The following is an 8,243-nucleotide window of genomic DNA, read 5'->3' as shown; positions in this document are numbered from 1 at the left end:
AAAAAAAAAGGCTGTTTGGGCATCCTCCAGAAACTCAAATTGTGCTCTTTTTAAATGTCCTTAGAATTTGGGGAACAAAAAGAAGTCTGAAGGGGCAAGATCAGAACTGTAGCATGGGATACGTTTTCACAATGAAATTCTCAGATCGCAGCTCTTGGTAACCTCAAACAATGAGCAGGTACCTTGTTGTGATCTAAAAAATACCTCCGCACCACTTCCCTGGACTTTTTCTTTCCAATTCAGTTTTCCATTGTCTTAAAAATTCATCACGATAAGCCCTCACGATCCATCTACATCTTTCAAGAAAATCCATCGATTTAATTCCTTTGGAGTTAAAATGAAGCCACTGTAAGGTCTGAGCTCACCTCTCTGGCTGGGCCTTAGCTGGCCCTTCAGGTCCCTGTAGAAGCCACTCTTTTGGACACACCTTTTCTGAAGGCGCTCCAAGACCACGACCAGCACTTTCCTGACACAGCTGGTCTGCAGCCGCCCATTCTTTGTTTGCAATAAACCCATTCTGGAAACTGAGTAGCAGTACTTTTTGATTTACCCTCTTATTTTATAAATGAGAAAACTGTGACTCTAGTAGGCACTGGGTGTAGAATCTAGAAGGAGATGTAGCTCTAAGTCTGTTAAATATCTAGTGGGTCATTTTCAGGCACCCTGGCTGCCCAAGGAAGTGGATTATTCTCTTAAAGGAGAAAAGGAGACTTCCTGAAACTCCTCAAGCATTTCCCTCAAACCAACTGCCTGGGCAAGTCTGGTCCAGGGAGGCTCTGTGGAATGGTGGCGCTGTAGCCTCTGTCACTCAGTCCCCCACCCTGACCAAACCATGGGTCTGTTACATGGTCAATATTGAGCTTTCTGCATCTGTTTTCTCATTCTCAAAGGACCACCGTGTTCTGCTGAAAGAAGGAAGCCCGGCTCTGTGTCTATCTATTCCAGGAAGCAAACACCTGAGAGCAGGTGTGTGCCTGTGAGACCTTCAGGGAAGGGAGGGCACAGGCAGGACTCATTGATGAAGAAGAGTTAATGCTTGAGAAACCTTCGCCCCACCCTGCTGGCAAACAATGCGATGCCTGGGCCGCAGAGAACTGAGCACAGGGAAGCGGTCTTCCCAGAACCAGTACTGTACTTTAACTCTCCATCCAGACTCTTCTCTCTGCCCGGGCACTTTTGTCTCTGGACTTTGGGGAAAAGATGGGCTGTAAATATCTCCTTTGGGACATGGCAGGTAATTATGATGCTACTTCCCAGAGTGAAACACACAAAAAACAGAAAGATGAGCTCTTGATCAATCAAGAGGGGCTTCAGCAAGGAAGACAGCGGAGAGGACAGGTGATGCCTGGGGCTGCCATGGTTCCTGTATTTTACACTCAACAAGAGGCATTTCCGTTTTAAAATAAAAAAAATCATTTGTATGTGTATGTGTTTAATCTTCATTTCTGGTTGATATTTAGTGAGTGGCCATAGCTTAGAATATTTTAGTTCTAAGTTTCTCCCTCCATTAACTACTTAATGATCTGTCAACAAGCACTTTAACAGATGCCCCTTAAAGAGATATGTCTTGTGACCTTTTATCAATGTGGAGAATCCATTTGCAGCATGAATCATTTCACCCTCTAATTTATCTATTTGAAAATAAGATAATAATGCTAGGCATTCTATTCTGTTTAGTAATATTAAAAGCTGTCCCATGGAGAAGACCAAGCTCCAGAAATATGTGATTAATTTGCCTCCTCCCTCTAGCCCTCTTCCCACTATCTTGTGCTTGTAGAAGAAGCTTGGCAGCTGTATGAGTTTCTTAAAGGGAAAAACAAAGTCCTGAACCTGGTGAGAAGCTAGTTCCAGTTGAATATACGTATACTGTTAACTGTGGAATTTGGATGCAGGCAGTGGAGGCAGGGGACGGGGCATCTCTGGGAAGATCACCGGGGTATGTTCCACTCACTTCTGGGACATGACAAGACTGTAGTTAGTTAGAGACACAGGGGAAGAGGCGAGGGGTAGTGAAACAGTTCCACTATGGCACATTCCTCAGTAGCTAGGAGAGTCCTAATTGTTTAATAAAAATTGTCCTCTTCTCTAATGTAGATTGGCCAAAATAATTTCTCAGGTCTCACTGGGCGCTCGAGTTCTATAACTATGACGAGGTGAGGGAAGACAAGCATGTTTCATCATAATGGGATTAGCTGGGAATTGAGAATACTGTACTGAGGATGAGTGCAGGTTCAACCAGAAAGAATGCCTTAATTGATTAGTGATGTCTGCTGTCAGAGGGCTAAGTGGCTTCATGTGGCAGGCAGCCACCGTCCCTGCCTTAGCATACAGCAGGGTGCAGTTTTGCTAGGATCTATGAGTGAGAGTAATTCAAGCACTTGAAGAAGTACAAGATCTGTCACAACCTGACGGACATCCAGTTCTATTTGAGCTCCCACGGCTCCTTAACACCAGTGCCAGTCCATTTCAGCTCACTAATGCCTGGATGATTGATCTTTTGTATTCCGTTTCCTTTTTCGACAATTTCCATTTTCCTAGATACATACTTCTTACAGACCAAGTTCTAATTATTAATGGATGTTTTCAACCGTTTCTTCTCAATTTGAGTGGTGCCTCATTAGCAAGTGAAGGCCCCTTAGGCGTTAGTCCCTCTGGCTGTCCTCCATCCACATCATTAGGGTGAACTGTCCTTTGAGGAAGCGCTTTGTCAGTCTTATTCCTAGTGCCTTCCAACCTACCAAGCCTGGTGAATTTCCTTTAAGACTGATCCTTCTGATAAAACTGAAAGGACCAAACACCGCCATCAAGTCAATGCCAACTCATAGTGACCCTACAGGCCAAAGTAGAACTGCCTCTGTGAGTTTCTGAGAGTATAACTGGTAACAGGGAAGAAAGTCCTATCCTTCTCCTACTGAAAGGCTGGTGATTTTGAACCACTGACCTTTCAGATCATAGCCCAACTGGTAACCATCACACCACCAGGGGTCCTTCCCGCCTGATGACATGTCCAAAGCATGTGAGAGGAAGTCTCAACACCCTTGCTTCTAAGGAGCATACAGCTACACTTCTTCCACCCCAGATTTGTTCATCTTCTGATAGCCCATGGTACAGTCAGTATTCTTTGTCAAAATCTTAATTCAAATGCATCCATTCTTCTTTGATCTTCCCTGCATGTTGTTCACCTTGCACATGTAGGTGTTGTTGTTGTTAGGTTCCAGCAAGTCAGGTCTGACTCATAGAAACCCTATAATTGAAACACCACCTGGCCCAGTGCTATCCTCACAATTGTTCTGATGCTTGACCTCCTTGTTGCAGCCACTGTGTGAATCCATTTAATCAAGGGCCAGCTTCTTTTTCACCGCCTCTCCACTTTCCCAAGCATGGTGTCCTTCTCCAGCGACTAACTCTCCTGATAACATGCCCAAAGTGCGTGAGGCCCAGTCTCACCATCCTTGCTTTCAAGGAGCATTCTGGCTGTACTCCTTCCAAGACAGACCTGTTTGTTCTTTTGGCAGTCCACCATAACATCAATAGTCTTCACCAGTATCATCATTCAAATGAACCATAATTCAAATTGAGGTCATTGAAAATACCACGGTTTGGGTCAGGTGCCCCTTAGTCCTCAAAGTGACATCGTTGTGTAGGTAAACACATGTATTTATCTTACTGCGATGTACAAGTTCATGATAACAGGTGCTTCTTCATCCTTATCCTATATCCACCTCTTTATGATCTAATCCACCTATGATCTAATCCTTTATGATCTACCTTTATGATCTATCCCTTATGATTCACCTTAATGATCTAATCCACCTGTCCTATACCCACCTCTTTATGATCTAATCATGCCCCCTCCCACATACGAATCCTAGCTAAACACAATTATGAGCTACTATTTCCCTTCCATAAATATAAACAAATGGGTGCATGAAATAATAAATAAATAAATGAAATTGTTGAATGAATGAATGTGTGCAATGAATGATAAAGCTACAGTGGCCTTACAGTCAGAATCCATGAAGTTTCAAGATGCTTTTTGGACTAATGAATCTTTTCAACTTAGGTTGGTTGTCATTCTTTCCATGTGTCTGTCTCTGTTTATACAGGCCCCAAATCTTGTCCTCAGATCCCTCAACCCTAAGTAGCTAAGCCAGAATCATCTGTTACTGATAAAAGAGAGGACTTGGTACTTGGTTGTTTTATATATTGATAGATTTCCTTTATACAGAGCCTAAGGGCAAGTTGCTTCAGGGCAGGAAGGATGTTCAGGACAGAACTTCCAACCTACTAAGCATCCGTGCCAGGCTAAGCATTCCAACCTACTAAGCACTGGTACTGGTAGACTAGCCAGTTGGTGAAGGGATGGTCCATCCTTTATCACTGAGAAAGGGCTCTGCTAAGTGAGTGAGTCAGTGCGCTATCGAGTGAAGGAAGGAATGATAAGTGAGTCCATAAATAAGAAATGAGCTGGCAAGGCAGCTGTTTAACTGGCTAGATCACTGTGCAACTGGCCAACTGAGTTGGATGACCAATTCTTAATTTTCTTTTTCTTCAGGAATCCCTTGTTGTTTCTATTACTGGTCAACTGAACTCAGCACGTGAGGGCTCATCTGAACACAAACTAGAGGCCGTCATGGTGGAAAAGTGCTTCTTTTCTTGAGAAAAGATGATTGGAGCATGAGGACATTTTCAATGATGGCATTTTCCACTGGAAAATCTGATTTTTCCCTGAGCTTTGGACACTAGGGATAGAGAGCCTCAGCTGAGGTTCAGTTCTTCCCTCAAGTCAGAGCGAGGAGTCCTCTGTGATGGTGACTGAGATTAGCAGATGATGCTAGTGTGGCCAGTCTGTCTGACACTCGATGCCCTGATCTCTGACCCTCTGACCACAGCGGCTTTCTCTGGGGGAAATCACTGCAGAAGGCAGCATGCAGTGGCTTCCAGACTAGCCCTCTGACCACATCCAGTAATGACTGACACATCACAGAGTCCCCTGTGCTGGGGACTGGCCTTGCACTTAGCTGACTGATATACAACATAGATATTTGAGTACATACTCATTTCTGAGGTGAGTGAGAAGACAAGGGCAGGACAGTAGCTCATACCAATAGAAGCCCAGCCACTCCGTGCCTACACCCTTCCGTGATGCCTGAGAGGACTCGATAGAGTCCATGTTGGCTGACGTGGTTTTTAAAAAACGTTCAGACTCAGTTCTGGCTCCTCTCTGAACACTTCCACTCTCTTGTCTACCCAATTGCCCTACCTGTCTCCTTTTCTCTGCACAAAGACTATGTAGCCCCTACTATCAATCACGATGTTTTTTTTTTACAGCTCTGTTACTAGTTTTTTTTTTTTGGTTAAAATTTGTATTGTTATTTTTTAATTTTACTGTCAATGGACTCTCTTTTTCATTTCCTACCACGTCACTCCTACCTGAATTGCCTAAAACCAGTTTGTGCCTGAGTAGCATGTTCAGAAGCTAGTAAATGTCTTCCCTGGCAAATTTCCATGATGGGTTTATTAGATACCCTTCCTGAGGGCAGGTTCACTCCCTGGGACCTCAGAGTCCTGTATAGTGCTGCTGTTGCTGCTACTAGGTGCCCCTGAGTGGACTTTGACTTTCAGAAATCCCAGATGATGGACTGAAGCTCCAGGTCTTCCTCCCACGGAGTTGCTGTGTTGTGCCTGGTCTGCAATAGACACACAATTCATGTTTGTTCAAAACATCAAATATGTGCTCAGTGCAGACATTCTGTAAAGAATGTAGACTCTCATGATGTGTAGTTGCGATAGAGGGCTCCCAGTCTTTTAGATCTTAGAGATATGTTTATTACACATCACTGGGGCATTCACATCTTTGTACATTTGGTTCCTCTATGCTGGCAAGGTCAAATGTACCTTCGGTGATGTTTATTTTCAATCTGTGTTTTGCTTACTCACAAGATGGTTATCCTGTAAAAGGTAGGGGGCCTATTTTCTTCATTCTTGGTTGTGCATCCTACTCAGTGGCTTAGCAAAGCTTGGCACGTAGGAGACACTCAATATAGATTGTTTGGGTTGACTAGAATGATCTAGTTCAAAAGAAATTAGCAGTGAGGTCAATAATTCCAAAGAGTATATAATGTAAAAAATCTCTAACTTTGTAAGCTAGATTCTGTGACTGTTTATACTTATTTTTGTTGTCTACCACCCCCTCCCCAGAACATACATCCCCCAACTGCACTGCTGATGGTAGCCTGCCTAGGTGATTTGCTTAACAAATAAAAACATAAAGTCTAAGTCCCATGGCTCCCTACACTTTCTTCATCCTATTCCATGAAGGTTGGTCAGGCTCTCCAAAGAACCTTCACTATTCCCCTGGATCCCAAAGTCTAATTGAGTTGTGGCCGCTGACCTTCAATGGGCTTGTAGGTGAATGCGAAATAAGCACCTTGGAGTTGGGCCTCCCTGTTTTCCTATCCTATTCTGATTGCCATACTGGGATACTCAAAGCTTGGGTTTTCCTAAGGAGACTCCCATTCTGCTTCTGGTGGAGACTGACTCAAGGAAAAGTAGAGGGTGACATCTGTTTGCGAAGTAACAAGTAACAGTAAGGACGAGGGTCCTGTGTGTACAGGTGCCCGTGGCTGTGTGTGCCTCTGTGTATTTAGCTGTGGGCACAAGTGCGGAGCCTGGAAGAAGAGGAAAGAAGAAGGGGCCTAGAGGAAGCTCCTTGGATTTACACAGTGCATGAGAAGACCAACTGCTGGTGAGGAAACAATATTTTCCTACAAGTGTCTTTCTGGTAGTGATTGGGAAGTGAAGCAAACCACCGTTTCCTTCATTCTGGCCATGGGACTTTGTGCCAAACCACAACTTAAGCCTGCCCCCTAGGCAGTTAGGACAGAGTGCCACCTGCTGAGGCTGCCAAGCTAGTGCAACAGCTTCCAGTTTGAATGGGCTTAAAGCATACATCCCTTAGAAGGTTGGTAGAGACCCAGCAGAGATCTAGTGACCCTTATTCTCATTTTATAGGCAGAGAAGTGAAGGACCAGGAAGTGCTCAGCAAGAAGGGCTCTCCTCAATGCCAATGGCTTCTCAGGCTTGACCAAGAGAGAGGAACAAACTACTTATCCAATCAAGCCAATGCCTACCCATGATTCCCTGGCTAGGGATAGATATCAGTAGGGTCTGAAATGGACATTGACAGACTCATTTGAGTCAGCACCAAACTCAAAAACCTCAAAACTCATTGCCCTCGAGTCAATGCTGACTCAGAGCGTCCCTCTGTGGGTTTCTGAGACCGAAACTGTCCAGTCTTTCTCCTTCTGAACTGCTGGTGGTTTCAAACTGCCAACCACAAGAATCGCACAGCCCAATGCATAACTACTGCACCACCAGGGCTCCTGAGTCAGCACAAAAGAGCCCCTTGCTCTGCCATGTTGATTCCAAGTCCCGACACCCCATTGTGTATCACAGTCAAACTGCTCCCATCGAGTTCTCAGGAGGCTGTTTTTCCAGAAGTCGATTGCTACTGTCAGTCTTCCAAGCTGCTCCTGGTTGGATGTGAATCACAACCGTTTTGGTTAATTGCTGAGAGCAAACCATTTACAGCACTCAGAGACCATGGGCGTGGGAAACAGGGAAGGACAGGGTGCCAGAAACAGACCTGAATAGGGGAGGGGAGAAGCTGTCACTGTAGTGGCTCATTTACTGAGCACACACTATCTAAGATATAAGGTTCTTTATTGTCACCCCACCCTTAGAAGTGAAGAAACATCACGTTTTTATTTTGCAAATGAGATATCTGAAACCCAGAGAGGTACAGCAGCTTACTCAAAGTCATGTATATGGTAATGGTTGGGCTAGATTTCAAGCCCATGTCAGTGTGACTGAAATACCGAACTCTTAGCACTGCATCACATTGATGCCCCTCATTCAGCCCTGTGTACTTTATGCTTCCTGACAGCATCTGCCAAGCTCTGGAATAGGCAGGACTTGGTTAGCACACTGTGGTTCTTTCAGGGGTCAGTGAATGATGCACACACATGGTAGGGGAAGAACGAGAGGGTTTGCTGAGCAGAGAATTTATGTACACTGCTTACACAGGGTATAGATCTCCATATAGACTCTGCATAGTGTGCACAACAGCCTGTAACCTAATGTGAAATCACTTCTCCTGAAGCCCACTATGGCTCAATAGGTAGGTGCTTTATCAGTAACGTGCAAACCCTATGTTAGGGAGGGTTGATGAGTGCCTGTGG

Source organism: Echinops telfairi, unplaced genomic scaffold, assembly GCF_000313985.2.
Source record: "Echinops telfairi isolate 266 unplaced genomic scaffold, ASM31398v2 ScPeMD7_46;HRSCAF=168, whole genome shotgun sequence".
Lineage (NCBI taxonomy): Eukaryota > Metazoa > Chordata > Mammalia > Afrosoricida > Tenrecidae > Echinops > Echinops telfairi.
Note: the sequence above shows the minus strand (reverse complement) of the source record.